At 49.5% G+C, this 18,432-nt stretch overlaps 2 long non-coding RNA genes across 9 annotated transcripts in view; one reads left to right on the forward strand and one right to left on the reverse strand.

Moving 5' to 3' along the window:
- Positions 1-18,325, reverse strand: part of LOC111748131 (uncharacterized) — a 45,489-nt gene extending 27,164 nt beyond the window's left edge. For 4 of the 8 annotated variants that reach the window (XR_002784078.2, XR_002784076.2, XR_010322933.1 and 1 more), the window contains exons 1-2: positions 12,378-18,294; positions 4,502-4,667 (exon numbers count right to left, since the gene is read on the reverse strand). This is a non-coding gene — a long non-coding RNA (uncharacterized LOC111748131). Of the gene's footprint in view, positions 1-2,589; positions 4,668-12,377 lie in introns of those variants that run through there. The other 4 variants (XR_002784074.2, XR_010322934.1, XR_010322935.1 and 1 more) reach the window with 4 other exon arrangements.
- On the forward strand, positions 3,132-6,269 carry LOC135232419 (uncharacterized). Its single transcript, XR_010322936.1, has 3 exons — positions 3,132-3,678; positions 4,075-4,119; positions 4,521-6,269. It is a non-coding gene; the product is annotated as an uncharacterized LOC135232419 (long non-coding RNA).
- Positions 18,326-18,432: the final 107 nt, after the last annotated feature.

Raw genomic sequence — 18,432 nt, forward strand, 5'->3', positions numbered from 1 at the left:
AGAACACTACTGCCAGCCCACTGCAGTCACTCCCAGGAATGGTGCCTGAGGGTTCCCAGTGATTCAGACCCAGCAATTCCTCTCCACTTCTGAACCATCTCTCCCTCCTCCTGCCGCTCAGTCAGTTTTCTAACTTTGCCTTTGATGTTCAGGGCTCCTAGCTTGTCATAAATATAATCGTTTCACTTGTTTTTTCAGGTCTTTGTTGTAAGAGGGTTCACAGGAAGCATCTGACTAATCTGCCATCTTGGCCCCACCTCTGTTAAATCTTTTTGATGAATTAACTCTTTTATCATTATATAATGTTCATCTTTATTTCTTCTAACAGATTTTGTCTTAAGCTCTTGTCTTAGGCTGGGTTATCTAAAGAAGCAAAACCAGTAAAGCATATAAATATATAGAGAGAGATTTGTGTCAAGGAAACAGCTCACGCAATTGTAGAGATTGGAACATCCCAAGTCCTTGAATCGTGATAGAGGTCTTTCCCAATTCACAGAGTCGCAGAAGCTGGTGAACCCAAGATCAGCAAGTCAGTGAGCAGGGCTCCCACTCATAGGCTGTGAATGTCGAGGAATCCCCAAGATTGGCAGGAAAGACCACAAGGCTTCTCCTGATTCACATAGGTGCAGAGGCTGGCAAACCCAAGATGGACAGGTAAGCTGCTAGCTCAAGTCCCAAGAACCAGAGGTCAGACAAGAGACAGCTGTTGGTTCCAGAACAAGCCAACAACCTTGGCAAGGAGAGCAGGAAGGAATTAGGCAGTGGAAGGCGGAGAGATGAAGGCTGAGGGGGCAGTGAGCTGCCACAGGCCCCACCCCCACCAGTACCACTCAGTAGATTCCATCATGGGGGTGATCACATGTCAGATTTCAACAGGGAAATGATCACAACATTATACAACTGGCAGATGAGAATCATGGCCCAGCCAAGTTGACACACAATCTTAACCATCACAGCTCTACTTCATTATTAAAATTTCCACCCAGGTCTATTTTGGTTATTATTTGCATAGAATTTTTTTTTCCATCCTTTTACTTTCAAACTATTTGTGTCCTCGGGTTTAAGGTGTGACTCTTGTAAACAGCGTATATTTGGATCATGTTTATCCATTCTGCCACTGTCTGCCTTTTGATTGGAGCATTTAGTCCATTTACGTTCACTGTGATTACCAAAATAAGAAGTGACTTATTTCAGCTATTTTGTTATTTATTTGTTTTTTGTGCGTCTTAAGCCTTCTTTATCTTTGTCCTTTACTACAGTACTGCCTGCTTTTGGGTTTTGTTGGTTTATTACAGTGAGCCATTTTGGTTCTCTTCTTCTTTCCTTTTGTGTATGTTCTTTAAAGATTTTCTTAGTGGTTAACATAAACATTAAATTTAACAACTTGTATTTATAACATCTTAGGGCAAGCTGAAGGAGCACTGGTGGCACTGTGGTTAAGTGATCAGCTGCTAACTGAAAGGTTGGCATTTTGAACCCACCAGCCACTCTGCAGGAGAAGGATATGGCAGCCTGCTTCCATAAAGATTATAGCCTTGGAAATCATATGGGGCAGTTCTACTCTGTCCTGTAGAGTCACTATGAGTCTGAATCAACATGACGGCTGTGGTTTGGTTTTTGGTTTTTCTTTTTATGTGTAGCTTTGGATTACTTTCTAGTGTCTTTTCCCTTCCATCTAGAGAATTTCCATTAGAATTTTTTGCAGGGTAGGTATGGTGATAAGAACTCTCTCAGCTTCTGTTTGGGAATATTTCAATTTCACCCTCATTCTTGAAGGACAGTTTCACTAAGTATTGTATTTTTGGTTGACAGCTTTTTTTTTTTTTTGGCACTTTATATATCATTCCATTGCTTTCTGGCCTCCAATATTTCTGAGGAAAAATCAGCACTTAATCTTATTGGATATCTTTTGTATGTGACTTTTTGTTTCCTTCTCACTGTTTTTAGGATTCTGTCTTTATCCTTACTTTTTGAGAGCCTGACTATGTTGTGTTTCATTGTAGATCTCTTTGGGTTTATCCTGCCTGGAGTTCTTAGATTGGTAGATTCACGCCCTTCGTCAGGTTGGGGAAATTTTTGTCATCATTTCTTCAAATATTCTTTCTCTCCCTTGGTCTCTCTCACCTCCTTCTGGAATTCCCAAGATGTGTATATTAGATCTCTTTCCCATTGCCATCCAGTTGATTCCAACTCATAGCAAACTTATAGTACAGAGTAAAGCTAGCCCATGGAATTTCCAATGCTATAAGTCTTTACAGAAGCAGACTACCACATCTTTCTCCTGCAGAGCCGCTGGTGGGTTTGCCAACCTTTCAGTTAGCAGCTGAGCACTTAACCACTCCACCACCAGGAGTCCTTATTAGGTTTCTTGATGTCCCATAATTCCATTAAACTCACTCAGCCTTTTTGAGCCTCCATTCTTGTTTCTCTTCAGCCTCTGTTATTTCGACTATCTTCTCCTCTAATTCTGGTTCTTTCTTCTGCCTCATTAAGTCTGTTGTTAAATCCTTCCATTATGTTTCTTATTTCAGTTAATGTCCACTTCCGCTGCAAAATTTCTGTTTGGTTTCTTTTTAATCTCTCTCTCTCTTTTTTTTTTTTTTAGATCTTTATTTTGTCCACACATTATTTTCCTTACATTTCTTTAAGATCTCTGTCTGTATTTTCCCTTAACTCGTGAATTATGTTTTAAACTGTATTATATTCTTCTATTCTTTTCATTGTTTGGTCTTCCATAGATGTGCTTTCACTCTTGTCATGTTCATTTGGGTGGGCTATTGTTTTTCTTTTTTGTGTGTCTTGTCATATTTTATTAGGCATTGAAATTTTCAAGGGTATTAACTTTCTTGGTTCTCCCCAGTATTTGGTGTTTTTGTTCACACTACTTTCTGCAAAAAACTCCAAGGTAGGCAGAGCCTTTGACATTTGCTTACCATTTCCTCTCCCTCTCTGTGATAGTTAAACCTTCTCTGATTTACTTAGGATTCAAAAGTGCCAGGTCTCAGCTTTCAACTTTCAATGTCTCTCAAACTCACCAGAGAACACGCTGTGGTCAATCTGTCCACCAGCGGGCACTGTCTCTCATGTGAGATATCATGTACTAATCAACCTCCACCAGGGGCTCAGTGTTCTCTTCCCTGTATGCAACCATATTTTCAGCGGGAAAACCCAAACCCAGTAAGTCCACTTCAGGGCTGGGTGTTGTCCACTGGTTTTGCCCAAGGCTTCCTTCCCTGTTCTGTAGTAGCTGCTTACATCTGAGCTGGCATTCAAGGGAAACAGAGGCGGACTTTCCTCAATTTCAGGAGGAGGAGGGGCTGGAACTCCCAGAAGGACCTCTGAGAGATCTGTATTGTTCGTTTCAGGGGCCCAGTGGTCCTGTGGAGGCTGGTGGAGCAGTCTCCTGGCCCCAATGTAGGAAATGTTCTGTAGGAGTTCCTATCAGCTCAACAGCCAATAGTTACTGGGTTGGAGGTGGGCTGTCATGTTCTGAACAGACCCCCATGGAGATCTGCCTTGTTGCTATCAGAGCCCCATCCCACCCTGTAGCATGTTGGCTGTGGGTGTAGCCTCAGCCTCAGTCTCAAGACATCTGTCTCCTAGCACACAGCAGTCTCAGTCAACAGTCCCCAGTGCCAATGGGAAGGAGCAGACAGATCTGAACTGACCCCCAGGGAGGTATGTCTTGTTGGTTACAGAGGCCTGAGTTATGGGGTGCACAGAGAGGTAGGTAGAGTGTTCACTGTGGGAGCAGACTTCACTGCAGGGGCCTTCTATAGCAATTCACAGCAGCTGTGCAGCTTACGGTGTCCAGGTGGGGGAGGTGCTGACACGCTCCAAATGGACCCCCAGGGAGGTCAGCCTTATTGGTTTTGGAGCAGAATCTTGGGGTCCTATCTCTTTGTATAGGCAGGGAGTGTGTTGGTTAGAGAAGAAGGCTCTTTTGCTGGGGCACTTCCCCAGATCACAGTAGACAGTGGCCATGGCTGGGGGAAGAGGCAAGGATGGTGGGAGAAGTGGATTTCCTACTGCATGTGACTCATTGTTGATTCATTGATTCTTGCCTGTCTGCAGTTCCTTGCTGCTGATCTCTGCTCCCAGATTCAGAGCCCCTCAAGGGTGAGCACCATTTCCTTGTTGCATTTGTGGGAGAGGGTTGGAAAGATGGTCTGTTTACACCACCGTCTTCCCAGAATCTCTGCAGTATTGTTTTCAGAAGCAGAAAAAAGGGGTGGGGGAGTGAGGTGGGGAAAACAATATAAAAGTTGAATAAATTGTGATGTGACCATAAAACAGAATAATACGACGTCATTAAAAATCATGTTGTAGAAGAATATTTTATGACATAGAAAGATGTGTTCTTAACACATAATTAAATGACAAAATAGTATACATGGAATGATCCTGGTTGTGAAGCAAATGTCTTTATATAAAAGCATATATATTGTGTGAAAAGATATATATCTGGGATAGTTTGGATTCTAGATCAGCAAGTACTCACCCCTTCCCTTCCGCTGCAGGTGAAGTTCGCTCTTGACGTTGGGCTCAGCCAAGTGACTTGCTGTGTGCAATGGAACGTGTGGGCAGCAGTGTCAATGATCAGTTTTGTGCCTAGAGCTTAAGAAGACTTGTATGCTTCTACTCATTTCTTGTGGAGCTTCTACCTCCTGTATGAGAAAAACATGCCCAGAAGAATGAGAGACCCATGGAGCAGACATAAACTGAGCCTGCAACCTGGGACCAAGCCCAGCCAAGCCCACCAAGATCAGCTGAATCCCAGGCAACTCACAGATACAAGAAGAAGACATAAATACTGCTGAATGCTTCTGAGATTTTACAGTTGTTACTGATGGTACAACCAGCTCTTTCTTTGTCGTATTTGTGGAGGAGTGTTGGAAAGATGGTCTGTTTACACCACAAGGAACAGTTGGTATTTCGGGGTGATAGAACTATGTTCTTCTTTTTCTTTCATTTTCTATATTTTCTACAATGGGCATACTTATATGGTAAGAAAAAATATTTAAACATAGATATATGTAAAACAATCTTCCAGGAAATTTCAGAAGAAAATGGTGCCTGTAATCCTACCATGTCTGTTCTCATTCTCATACAGACATACAATAATCTAGTGATAATCACAGGATGCATACTCATATATCCTTGTAACTACATGTCCTTCACAATAAACATCTACCCAAAAACCCATCGTCATTGAGCTGATTCCAACTCATAGCAACCCTGTAAGGACAGAGTAGAACTGCCCCCATAGGGTTCCCAAGGCTGTAAGTCCTTGCAGAAGCAGGCTGCCACATCTTTCTCCTGCAGAGTGGCTGGTGGGTTCTAACCACTGACCTTTTGGTTAGCAGCCAAGTGCTTTAGCCACCGCATCACCAGGGCTCCATACAGAGGTTGACAAAATATCCCACCAAGTGAATATACCATGGTATGCTTGTGTTTTCCTACTGTTGGAAATGTAAAGTATTCCTGAATTTTCACACCTAGAGATCGTGAGAAAATGAATATATTCATGTGTGTGCTTTTTTTCCCCCTCCCTTTGAATTATTTCCCGAAGATAAAGTCACAGGCTTGGGACTGTATGAGAGGGAATGAATATTTTCATACTTTTTGGTATGTGTTAAAATTTTGCCTTCCAGAACAAATCAGTCACTGCACCTCTCTGCTCTTTTTGTTTACATGTGCCAGGCTGCAGCAGATACTGCAGATCACACAGTCCATGCCTGTCAAGAAATGAGCCTAGCCTCTCCTGTACCTAAAGCCAAAACAAAACCCGTTACTGTCAAGTCGATTCCAACTCATGGTGGTCCCCATGTCTTACACAGTAAACTTGAGCTCCACAGAGTTTTCTTAGCTGTAATCTTTTTTCCCCCTAGGCTGTAATCTTTTTGTTTTTGTTTTTTTCTTTGTGTGCATGCGTGTGTGTGTGCTTTAAGTGAAAGTTTACAATTCAAGTCAGTTTCTCATACAAAAATACACACATTGTTATGTGACCCTAGTTGCTCTCCCTACAATGTGACAACACACTCCTCCTCTCTACCCTGTATTTCCCATGTCCATTCAACCAGCTCCTGACCCCTCTGTCTTCTCATTTCGCCTCCAGACAGGAGCTGCCCATTTAGTCTCATGTATCTACTTCAGCCAAGGAGCACACTCTACACCAGTATCATTTCATGTCTTATAGTCCAGTCTAATCCTTGTCTGAAGAGTTGGCTTCAGGAATGGTTTTAGTTTTGGGCTAACAGAGAGTCCATGGGCCATGTCTTATGGGTTCTCTCCAGTCTCAGTCAGGCCATGTAGTCCGGTCTTTTTACCAGAATTTGTGTTCTGCACTCCACTTTTCTCCTGCTCCATCAGGGACTCTCTGTTTTGTTCCCTGTTAGGACGGTCATTGGTGTTAGCCAGCCACCATCTAGCTCTCCTAGTCCTCAGGCTAATGGAGTCTCTGGTTTATGTGGCCCTTTCTGTGTCTTGGGCTCATATTTTCCTTGGATACACATATTTCGGGGGGACACAATTCAATCCATGATGATTAGTTAAGCCTTGAATTTTAGATCTCTGTTACTAGTAATTGAACTACTATTTAACCTCTCCAAAACATTACCAGCATTGGTTTTTAGCACTTTGTTGTTATTGTTAGGTGCCAACGAGCCAGTTCTGACTCCTAGTGACCCTGTGTCAAACAGAACGAAACACCGTCTGGTCCTGCGCCATCTTCACAATTGTTGCTATACTTGAACCCATTGTTGCAACCACTGTGTCAATCCATCTCATTAAGGGTCTTCCTCTTTTTCACTGACCCTCTGCTTTACCAAGCATGATGTCCTTCTCCAGGGACTCATCCCTCCTGACAACATGTCCAAAGTATGTGAGACATAGTCTTGCCATCCTTACTTCTAGGGAGCATTCTGGCAGTACTTCTTCCAAGACAGGTTTGTTCATTCTTTTGGTAGTCCATGGTATATTCAGTATTCCTCACCAACACTACAATTCAAAGGCATCAATTCTTCTTTGGTCTTCTTTATTCATTGTCCAGCTTTCGCGTGCATATAAGGCAATTGAAAACACCACAGCGTGGGTCAGGTGCACCTTAGTCTTCAAGGTGACATCTTTGCTTTTCAACACTTTAAGGAGAACTTTTGCAGCCAATTTGCTCAATGCAATGCATCTTTTGCTTTCTCGACTGCTGCTTCCATGGGTGTTGATTGTGGATCCAAGTAAAATGAAATCCTCGACAACCTTAATCTCCTCTCCTTTTGTCATGATGTTGCGTATTGATTCAGTTGTGAGGATTTTTGTTTTCTTTATATTGAGGTGCAATCCATACTGAAGGGTATGGTCTTTGATCTTCATCGGTAAGTGCTTCAAGTCCTCTTCACTTTCAGCAAGCAAGGTTGTGTCATTTGCATAACACAGGTTGTTAATGAGTCTTCCTCCAATCCAGCATACAGATTGAATAGGCATGGTGAAAGGATACAACCCTGACACAAACCTTTCCTGACTTTAAACCTTGCAGTATAGCACATTAAAAATTTTAAAATTCACAACCGATGACTGCCCTGATAGGGAGCACAACAGACAACCCCTGAGGGAGCAGGAGATCAGTGGGATGCAGACCCCAAATTCTCACAAAAAGACCATACTTAATGGTCTGACTGAGACTAGAGGAATCCCGGCGGTCATGGTCCCCAAACCTTCTGTTGGCACAAGACAGGAACCATTCCCAAAGACAACTCATCAGACATGGAAGGGACTGGACAGTGGGTAGGAGAGAGATGCTGATGAAGAGTGAGCTATTTGTATCAGGTGAGCTATTTGTATGAAGAGTGAGCTATTTGTATCAGACTGTGTTGGCATCTCCTGTCTGGAGGGGGAATGGGAGGATAGAGAGAGTTGGAAGCTGGCAAAATTGTCACGAAAGGAGAGACTGGAAAGGCTGACTCATTAGGGGGAGAGCAAGTGGGAGTACGGAGTAAGGTGTATATAAACTTATATGTGACAGTTTGACTTGATTTGTAAACGTTCACTTAAAGCTCAATAAAAGTTAATAAAAAATTTTTTTTAATTATTGATAGGTATTAAATGAAACCTAATTATTGCTTTAATGTTCATGTTTTGAGGGACATTATAGTCAGAAGAAATAACAAACAAACCTGTACAAGCTGGAAAAGACAAGGCATTTTCAGGAACACATAATAATTCGCTTTCCTAGGCCTTCTGCTCTCACTTTACTGAGAGAAGGAAGGTGAGGCCACATGGCCACGGTCCTTGGATGTCAGGTGAGATATAAATTCTGTAGGTAATAGGAAGGAAACCCTGGTGGCGTAGTGGTTAAGTGCTACGGCTGCCAACCAAAAGTTTGGCAGTTCAAATCCGCCAGGTGCTCCTTGGAAACTCTATGGGGCAGTTCTACTCTGTCCTATAGGGTCACTATGAGTTGGAATCGACTCGAAGGCAGTGGGCAGGTAATAGGAAACCATTGAGGCAAGAATCCCGAAGAAGAACTAACTTTGTTTCCATCCTTCCTCTTCTCCTCTCTCCCTCCCTCTCCCCCCTCTCCTTCTCCCTTTTTTCTATCCCTTCTTCCCCCTCTCCCACTCCTTCCTTCCGACCTCTCTTACAGTTTCAGCAGGAGAGGTGTCAGGGAGTCCCCTGGCCAGGTCAGCGTGGATAACTCACTGGTGAATATGGACATGTTGCAAGCTTGGAGAAGGAGCCTGAAAGCTGAAACCCTCCAGAACGAGAAGCCCAACCCTGTTGGCTCTCTATGAAAGGCTATTTCTATCCTCTCTGCTCAGACGGAGACACACCATCCTGCCACAATAAATGCCCCTTTGTGCAGGCCAAGTTCTTATCAACTCGTGAAAAGCCCTTATCCAGAGCTGAGCACGCAGCAACAGTCCTGCCGGGGCCTAGCCCCTGCCAGCCCAACTCCCTCAGAGCCAGGGACAGGAAACTCGGCATTGTGGGGCACCGCCCAGAGGCTTCAGCTTCTGCACAGAGCAGGAAACCTCAGTGTCGAGATCCACAGACTGCATAGACAACTGTCCACGGAGAGGCTGGCCACACAGACACTCAGGACCTGATTGAACATGGGACTAGAGACCCCAGGGGTTTGGAGGCTCTGCTCCTTGCGTCTGGCTGGCAGCCACAGCTGCCTGAGTAGGCAGTGGCCACAGGGCAGCCCTCAGCCTTCTGCCAACCCAGTCACAGCCCAGCCACAAGGGCACATGGGTTCCTACCTTCTCCTGAAGGGACAGAGTAAGCCCCACAGAGATTTTTTCCTGAGCAATGCTGACTCTCTGAGCAGGTCTTTCACTCCCAAACCTCCATATCCACTTCCTTAGACCAGAGATACCAGTTGTGGAGGCAAGATATCATATTTCAAGTTCTTCATATCAGCCTTGGTTAAAAGCAGGAAAACAACCAGAGTCAGCAGACAAAGCAAGGTTTCAAAGAAAAACTTGGAAGGAAAACAAGCTGTTGACACAAACATTTTCAGAGTACAAAGCACAGGCTAGTCATCCAAAGCAAGGCGGGCACTGACAAGAGGGCAAAGGGCATAGTTAAATCACCCTGTGCCCTGCGCCTGGCCATCCAGCAATTCTGCCATTGCATATTAGCAAACAAGCTCTCCTGGAGCAGCTCCTTTTCAAAGCTGTTGTCCCCCTGGTGGTATAACCTTGCCTGAGATTCTGTTAATGCTTCTTTATCCGTTAAACTAACATGGCCCACCAACCCCAGAGGTAACCCAGTGAGAGGACCTCACCAGCCTGGTCATAACTGACCCCACAGATAAAAAACCGTGGTGATCAACCCTTAGAATTTGGGAAAGGATTCCTCTCTAGGCCTCTTCCCTTCATGGATTTATGCAAATACAATAATTTAAAATGTTTTTCCAGTATACTCGCTTCTAAAATACCACACCAATGAATTTTGACTTCTCCACAGTGGAGCGATGGCTGCTTTGTGGTGAGGGAGGATTGACAAGGGGATCCTTGCAAAGGTGACGGCAGAGACTCACTTCCTTTCCCTCCTTTTGCCCCTCAGTCACCTCCACAACTCGACCCAAATTCCCACCCCAGGATTGCCACAGATGGCCTAGCCCAGTGGGTCTTAGCATCAGCTTCACCTGGGGACTGGCTATAACTGCAGACATCAGGCTCACCTGTGTTTTAATAGGTCCTTCAGGATTCTGATGCAGCTAGAGTTTGAGAATCCCTGGCCCATGCAGGACCAGGTAAAGAAGTGCCTCTCTGGAAGGCAGAGTTCAGGCTTCCTGCCGTGTCTATCAGAGACCTCAGGCTGACTGCTGTCCCCTCACCCACCAGGGTAGACTCCCTGTGGGGATTCACAGAGGTCACCCCAAGGGAGCAACACCAAGAATCAGCCAGGAACGATTCAGGGTTGGGGACTTGTTCCTCAAGGAAGAGAGGAAAAGCCTGAGGTCCCAGAGGGCTCCTGTGCCACCTCGACTGGCCTTCTAAGCCAAACGCCCTGCAGGCTGTGTTTGGGCAAAACAAAACCAAACAAAAGTTCTGTCAAGTCAATTCTAACTGGGCAGCAAGGATTCAAACCTCAGCTCTACCCGTCTCGCCTCTTGGGCCTCAGTTTCCCCACCTGTAGAACAGGTATAACAGCACCAACATGAGATAATGCACACCAAGCCACGAGCAAGGAGTCTGGAGCGACACTGGTTACTTCTGCACTTTGCCCCTTGATGGTGGGTGTCTCCACTTCTTTGTGTTACATAGAGACAATATGGGAGCAACAGCTCACAAGGCTGTTGATGAATCGCCATTGGGAAGTTTCTGGAAGCTGTCGGGTGCTAACGGAGCCAGCTATCTCTTCAGCCTCTTGAGCCTCTGTGGGTGGGGTCTTCAGGAGGGAGCGGGGCTCAGGGTGGGACCAGGGAGAGTCTTCTGGACCCTGGGGGGCCTAGCAGCCCCTTTTCTAGCTGCCTAGGCTAGATATCAGGCTCAAGCTGTGGAAGAGTTGGAGGGGTGCGAAATGGATGCCTCTGGGGACATCTGGGGGCTTCCTGGAGGAGGGGCCCTCCCGCAGACTTGGAGAATGAGGAGGACTCTGGCCCTGGGCAGGAGGGAGGGAAGATCGGAAAGCTGGCTAGAGAATGCGTGGGCCCCTCCTACATCTGTCCCCAGCTCAGAGCCTGAGTGGCTTTGGCAGTGTTCACAGAGCACCCTGACACAGGCGCTTAGGGGGAGCACCCCAACACAGGTGCTCAGGGGGAGCATCCTGACACAAGCACTCAGGAGGAGGCGGGGGCCATGCTCAGATGTCTCGGCCCCTGGAAGGCCAAGCTGAGCAGCCAAGGCCAGGCTCAGTCTGGACTTTTTGGGTAGGAAGGCGGACGGCACTAGACCTGACCCTCAGAGATTGTCTTTTTCACACACAGACAAGCTGCCCTTTGGGGTGTTCCATGCTTTTGTGGCCTGGCGGCCCGAGTCATGGTCAGCATCAGAGCCATTTGGGGTGAGCTGAGAGCAGGCCAGGCTCAGGGAGGCCTGACAATGCCTCTGCAGGCTGGGCAGAGAGGGTGCGGCTAGGATGTGACCTGGGCATCATGCTGGGTGGTGGTCAGTGGGGCAACACTGCCTGAAGCTGGACCGTCATGGGGACACTGGTGTGGGGTGGGGGCAACAGCTGATTCCTGAGCACCTGCTATGCACCAGGCTCCATGCTGCCGTGCCCACCCCCCCCCCCGCCCCGCCATGACCACCACCCCTGCTCCTGCCAGGGGAGATGACTCTGATCGGCTCCATAGGGTGCATGGGGGAGGGGCAGGCTATGCACCTGGAAACAAACCACAGACAAGGTAATTTCAGGTACTGACAAGGCAGGTTATCAAACAGGTACAGGATGGAGTGTGGCTGGGGGACACTGCAGGTAGGGGGATACACTGGAATCACATGAAGGAAATAGCCGGCCCCACAGAGACCCGGGGGCAGAATATTTGGGACTGCATAGGCCGTGAGTAAGAAAGGGGCTCCATAGGACAAGAACAGCAAGTGGCTGGAGTGGAGAGAATGAGGAGGAGAGGAAGGTGACAGGGGAGGGATCTCAGAAGGCCAGATCCTGCAGGGTCCAGGAGTTTAGATTTTGACGGGAGCCACCACAGAGGTTTCAGCTGGGTAAGTGATATAATCTGACTTACTTTTTCAAGACAGGGTCAGGATCACTTGTATCAGGGGAAAAAAAATTACATGGTAACCAATGTCACAAAACAATAATATATGTATTGTTTAACGAGAAACTAGTTTGCTCTGTAAACCTCTAAAGTACCATTAAAAAAAAAAATTAAGGCAGCCTAAAAACAAGAGAGAAGTTCTTTTCTTACTCACAGTTAAAAAGTCCGGAGGTGGGCAGTCGAGAAATATTGGGGGCACAGGCTCCTTCTGTCTTTTGCTCTGCCGTGCAAAGCTTCTATGCCCAAGATCTCCTCATGGTCCAATTTGGCTGCTGGAGCTCCAGCTATTACATCCATAATCTATCCAGCAGGAAGGAAGAAGTAATGAAGAATGGTACATCCCTTCAGTTTCGGGTTTCTTCCCTTATGTCACACACGCACAGCCATCCATTGGCCAAACTGTAGTCACATGGGTATACCTAGTTGCAGGGGAGACCGGGAAATGCAGCTTTTATCCTGGGAGTCCATTTGCAAAGCTAAAAATCAGGAGTCTATGACCATGGAAGAAGGAGAGAACAGTTTGTGGGGTATGACTACTACCCCTGCCTCTTTTGTTGTGGCCACTGTTGACAAGGGCTTTACTGGGCATAGAAGCCCATAGTTGCCAAGTGCCATCAGACCCAACCTGGCCCTCAGAGAGCCAGGCCCAGGGGAAAGGCTGACACACCAACAGCAGGGACAATCCTGTGGGCCAGGGCTCTTAACAGGAAGCCTCTGACTGTCCTCTCTCTGTGATACCCAGTGCACCCCTCAGCCAGTTGCCTGCCTCTTTTAGCAGGTTAACATCCCACAACACAGAAGGCTATAATTCATTCAGGCCTCCCTCTCCTGTGGTGGATTTCCAGTTTGTTCTGGGGTTTAGTGGTCTTCTGAGGCCAGTTGAGTCTTCCATGTGACCTTGAGCAAGTCACTTCTCTCTGGGGACAGCTGTGAGGCAAGGCATATTCAACTGCTTGAGTGCCCACCTCATGTGACTCATCTCCAGTGTGACTGAGGGGCCAAAATTAAGACCCATTCACTCTGCCTCTTGCTTTCCACTCAGCACTGCACAACCCTGGAAAGTCCCTCTCCACTCAAGGCCTCTGCTGTTCTGTCTTTAAAATGAGGATGATTACACAGCACCTTCTCAGGCCTGGCCTGCCTTCCTCTTTCCTTCCTCGAAATGGGGAGGATCAGTGAACTTGCCTGGTAGGAGTTTGTTCCCTGGGAAATGCCAAGCAGACAGAGCCTGACAAAAATGCAGATTCCTGGGCCCACCTGCTGGGCATGGAATGTCTCCATGAGGTGGGCAGTGAGTGATTAGGCCACCCACAGGGAAAGGCGCTGGCTCAGTCTGGAGAGACCGCCCTGCTGTTTCAAGTTCCTGTTGCCCAAGGGCTGACCACCAGCCCCCCAGCCCGCCATCCTCCTCCTCATCGTCCTGTTGACACATGCTGGCAGGCTGCTTGGCCCGCATGCCAGCCTTCTCAGGAGGCAGCCAGGGCACAGGACAGCCTCTTGCAGCCTGGGCCAACTTGGGCATGTCACACCCACTTTCCAACCTTGGATTCTCCCTCTGTAGAGTGGAGATAACCTCTCTGCCTGCCTCTCAGGTGGAGAAAGGCCATGGCCACCTTTGAAGATTCCCGTTCATGAGAAAATGCCAAAACATCGCCTTGGCGTTCAGGAAGTTGGTGCTCTTAGCACACACCCACAAGACCCTTACCTGGAATGGCTGCTTGGGCCCAGCCACCCCTCATCTCTGGCTCATCTGGGCTGTGCAGCCACAGGCCCCAAGAGACTGCCCCGTTCCCTGGGCAGGGGTCATGCAGCAGAGGCTGTTGTAAGATGTCACCTCTGAGGTCTGCTCGGGTGACAAGGCCCCTTTGTGTCCTTGACCTGGGGATCAAGGCTGGGGGACAGGCTGTGATTGAAGGGCCAAAATTAAGACCCCTTCACTCTCCTACATCAGGTCTCAGGGCTTCCCGCGGCGGGTTCTGTCCTCTTCACAACACCGTTTAACAAACAAGGAAAGGCGTCCAAAGTCACACAGCTAGTAAGTGAGAACTTGACACAGGGCTGGCCCTCCAACAATTACACAGTCCCTTTATCACGGGGGGAGAGCCGTGTAGAGGAGGTTCTCTGGCCCGTGGGAAAGCCACGGGCCTGCTCTCATTCATGGTCCACGCCCCTGCCTCCACCATGCCTCCCAGGGACATGCATGCATGCAGACACAGCTCTAGGGGTTTGTGCACACAGAGGCACTCTCTGGGCGTTGCACAGGACTCTAGACCCAGAAAGATCCTGAAGCCAGCTAAGCCAGGTGAGCCAGGTGAGCCAAGACAGGCATGGGCAGTTGCTTGAAAACGTTTTGCTGAATCAGGCCTGCCTGACTGGTAACCAGCCCTGAGCTGGAAAACAGGGGTTCCACAGGCAAAGGAGGATGCAAATAAGGAATCTGATTGGGAACACCAGGCATCAGGGGGCAGGTGGGAGCCTTATCCAGCCCTCCCCAAACCTTTATACCCTGGGTAGAGGGTGGGGGGAAGGGGCCTGTCTCTGCCCATTGCACAGCTGAGGAAACAGGCTCAGAAAAGAGAATTGACTTGCCCAGGGCCACTGCCAACTAGTGACAGAGCAGGCTTAGGAACCCAGAATCTAAATTTCTAATTGTTATACTACAATCCTTTCTTGACTTTCATATTCTGAAAAGTGGGAACAATGAACTTTGAGTCACAGAGCTGCCTGGAAGCTCAAAGGGGATAACATGCCCCAGATGGGAGCCGAAGCCCTGTGGCCCTTGGGTCGGCTCAGAAATGTGCCCAGGGCCTGTGCACATTCCTATCAAACCCCGGGTCTTAGGATGGGTCCTCTAGAGAAGCAAAACCAGTGAAGCATGTATATATACATATAGAGAGAGAGAGGTATAACAAGGAAATGGCTCATGTGGTCGTAGAGGCTGGAAAATTCCAAGTCTGTGAGTCAGGCATCAGGCCGGAGGCTTCTCCTGACTCATGTAGCTACATAGCTGCAGAGGCTGTTGAACCCAAGACTGGCATGTAAGACAGCAGGCTGGTGGCTAAAGTCCTAAGAACTGGAGGTCAGATGATGACATGCCACATGCAGGATCCAGAGAAGAGCAAAAACCCAGCAAGCTTTGTCAGAAAGTCCACAAGGAAACTTCCTTTCAGCTGATGGGTTGCTAGTAGCAGATCTCATCATGGAGATGATTACATTATGTCAGGTCTCATCATGGAGATGATTACATCATTACATAACTACCAGACTACATCATAACTGCCAAATGACTGAGAGTCATGGTCCAGCCAAATTGACACACAACCTTAACCATCGCACCCCTCCTGATGTGACCAGGCAGGGGTCAGTCCCTCTGTCCCTCTCTTCTTCCCCTACTCAGCTTCCCTCCAGAGAACTCTGGCTCCCAGGGTCATTTTCCCATGTCTCCCCCTCCCTCGCCCCTCCAGGCAGGGGGTTTGGGCCAAACTTCCTGGCCTGTGGTACCCAGTACAGTGAGCAGCCACCTCAAGCAGACCTGAAAGCTGCCTCCTGAGGGCGGTGTCTGCCTGGGTGGCTATGTTTTATGTGAATAGTGCCAACGTTTCAAACTCTGCTCATGAACAATTGTGTGAGGCAGCAGAGACCTGGGTGGAGTGACAATAACACTACTGTATTGGGGCTCTGTGCCCAGACCCTGCCCTAAGGACTCTCCAGGCTCACGGCCTTCAGTACTGTTACACCATCTCATGAGAAGGCCACAGAGGCCAAGGCAGGAAGCTACCTGCCCAAGGTGTCCGCCACATCTGCTGCCCCCCATGGTGGATGGTAGTGAGTACACTTTGAGTCAAGCAGAGCTGGGTTCAAGACCCAGCTCTGATACTCTCTGGATGTGACAGCTTCTCTGTGCGGGAGGGATGGCCAAACAGGCCTGGCGGTCTGAGCTCTGAGCTGACAGGATGCAGGAGCTGTGGTCAGGATGAGCTTCCCTGGCTTCCCAGGGCAGTCCCCAAATCCTTGACCTCCAATCCTTCAGATGGGCAGAGCCCTGAAGAATCAAGTCCAAATCCCTCAGTGAACAGATGAGGACACGAAGGCCAAGTGAGCAGTTAAGTCACCCAGGGGGCCCTGGACCAGGGTTTTTGTTCAAAGCACCCAGCTGCCCCAGGCCTCCGTTCCTCCCTAGATGGCATGGGTGTGCCCAGGGTGAGGAGCAGGGTCTGGACCAGGGTTTACCGGAAGCTCACTCCTTCTGATAAATCCCTCAGGGTGACTTGCATTTTCTGCGGCCTTCTGTTTCACTTACAAAACTCACCCTCCCACGGCAGCCAGGCACGCAGCAGCAGGGAGACAACAGGTCCCGAGCCTGGAGCAAGACGGCAGACGCAGCAAGGGAGGCACTGAGTTCCAGCGCCCACTGGGTACCTGCCTTACCACCTTGTGGGGGCTGGGCAGCAACATCTGCTTAGTGGCAGTGCCATCTCCCCAGTTGCTCTGCTCATGGCCACCTGGCGTGGCACAGTCCTGGCTGTGCCTCTCACCGCCTGTGCCTCAGTGTCTCCTGTCAGTGGGGGTGAGAGCACCCTTCCCAGGGCTGGCTCCACCCCGCCTTCATTTTACCCGTGTCGCTCACAGAGCCAGCTGCCTGTCTTGCTCAAGGCCATACATACCCTGTCCTGGAACAGGGCGTGGCACACAATAGGTGCTTCATGATGAGAGAATGTGAAGGGACTTCTCTTAGGCCTCCCGCATGCCTCTAGCCAACCTGACTTCAGTCCTAACTTGCTCCACCAGTGACCTAGGGCTGCTCGACCTCTGACCTTCAGTTTCTTCACCTGGGAGGGAAAAAAGATTAGGCTCACATGGCCTTGATCAGATGCCCAGCTGTGTGCTAACAGCATTACAGCCTCCGTTTCACAGAGGGGGATGCTGACACTCAAGAGGTTGAGTCACTTGCCTGAGGCCACACAACTACTGGGCAGCAGCTCTGGGACCCAGCGTCCTGGTAAGCTGGCCCCCTCACACCTCCCAGGGCAGGTGGAAGATTAAAGGGGCCATGTGTGTACTTGGTGTCCATGTCCATCTGGGGCCTTGATGGGAGCATCAGTGGGTACTGTGAGAGAATATAGAAGTCTGGGGCGTCACTGAAAAGGGTGAAAAAGCAGCTAGGTCTGGGAGAAGGTTAGGGTCAGGTCGGGGACACACTGTCCTGCAGCTGCCTGCACTGCCATGCCTGCCTCCCTCCCTCCCTCCACATCCCACCCGGCCTCCAGCACCTGGGGGCGGCGAGGGACCCAGCCGGGACAGGCGTGCTGGGAGCTCCAGAGGAACAAGGTGGACCGAGCCAAGGCTGAAAGAGCCACGCACTCCGGAGGGGCATTGGAGCTCAGGGCTGGGCCCGCACAGGAGCCTCTGACACGGGGCTGGGGCTCAGAGCAGGGTGGGCTCTGCCCCCCAGAGACAGGGCACAAGAAGGCTGTTCTGTGGGGAAGGGCGGGAGAGGGTGGCTGCCAGGCCGGCACACAGTGCGGCTCAATCCGCGTAGATTCCTCCCCCGCCTCCTTCCCCTCCACTAGTCTTTGCCAGGCAGGCCTTCATACGCTCATTTCCAGAAGAAAGCCGAGGCTCAGAGAATGGAAAGCAGGGCGCCCACGAGTTGGGGAGCCCCGAGGGCTTATATGACATAGTTACAAGATGTAGCGTGCAGGGCTCTGGGGAGATCCTGGGGCTCTCCCGCAAAGCCGCACGCCGGCAGCAACGCAACGCTGGCTTGCATTAGTATTGGGCCTCGCAGCTTGCAAAGGGTTTAGGAAAGACTGGTTCGTGGACCGATTTTATAGATTAAAAATGTGAATGATGGAGTGTCTGAGAGGGGCCTAGAACTCGCGGGCCAAGAGGAGGGGCTCCGTCCGCCCTCGCAGTTGGGCACCCGCGGGGTGTCCAGCGCGGCCCCTCCCGGTCTCAGCGAAGGCGTCCCAGGCCCCGTCGGCCGAGGAGGAAGTCGGGTCTCTGGGAGAAGTTGAGCGCCCGGGTCCCCCTAGGACCCGGCCTCCAGGTAGCTGCGGAGGCCCGGCCTCGCAGGCCCGGGTTCCGCCCCCGGCCGCGGGGCGGAGTCTGTGGGCGGCGGCGCACTGGGCCCCGCCTGGCCTGCCCAGAGCTGAGGAAGCGGGCGCGCTGCGGGGGCACAGCGGCAGCGGCAGCGGCGGGCAGAGGCG

The sequence above is a fragment of the Loxodonta africana genome, chromosome 9 (genome assembly GCF_030014295.1).
Source record: "Loxodonta africana isolate mLoxAfr1 chromosome 9, mLoxAfr1.hap2, whole genome shotgun sequence".
Classification (NCBI taxonomy): domain Eukaryota; kingdom Metazoa; phylum Chordata; class Mammalia; order Proboscidea; family Elephantidae; genus Loxodonta; species Loxodonta africana.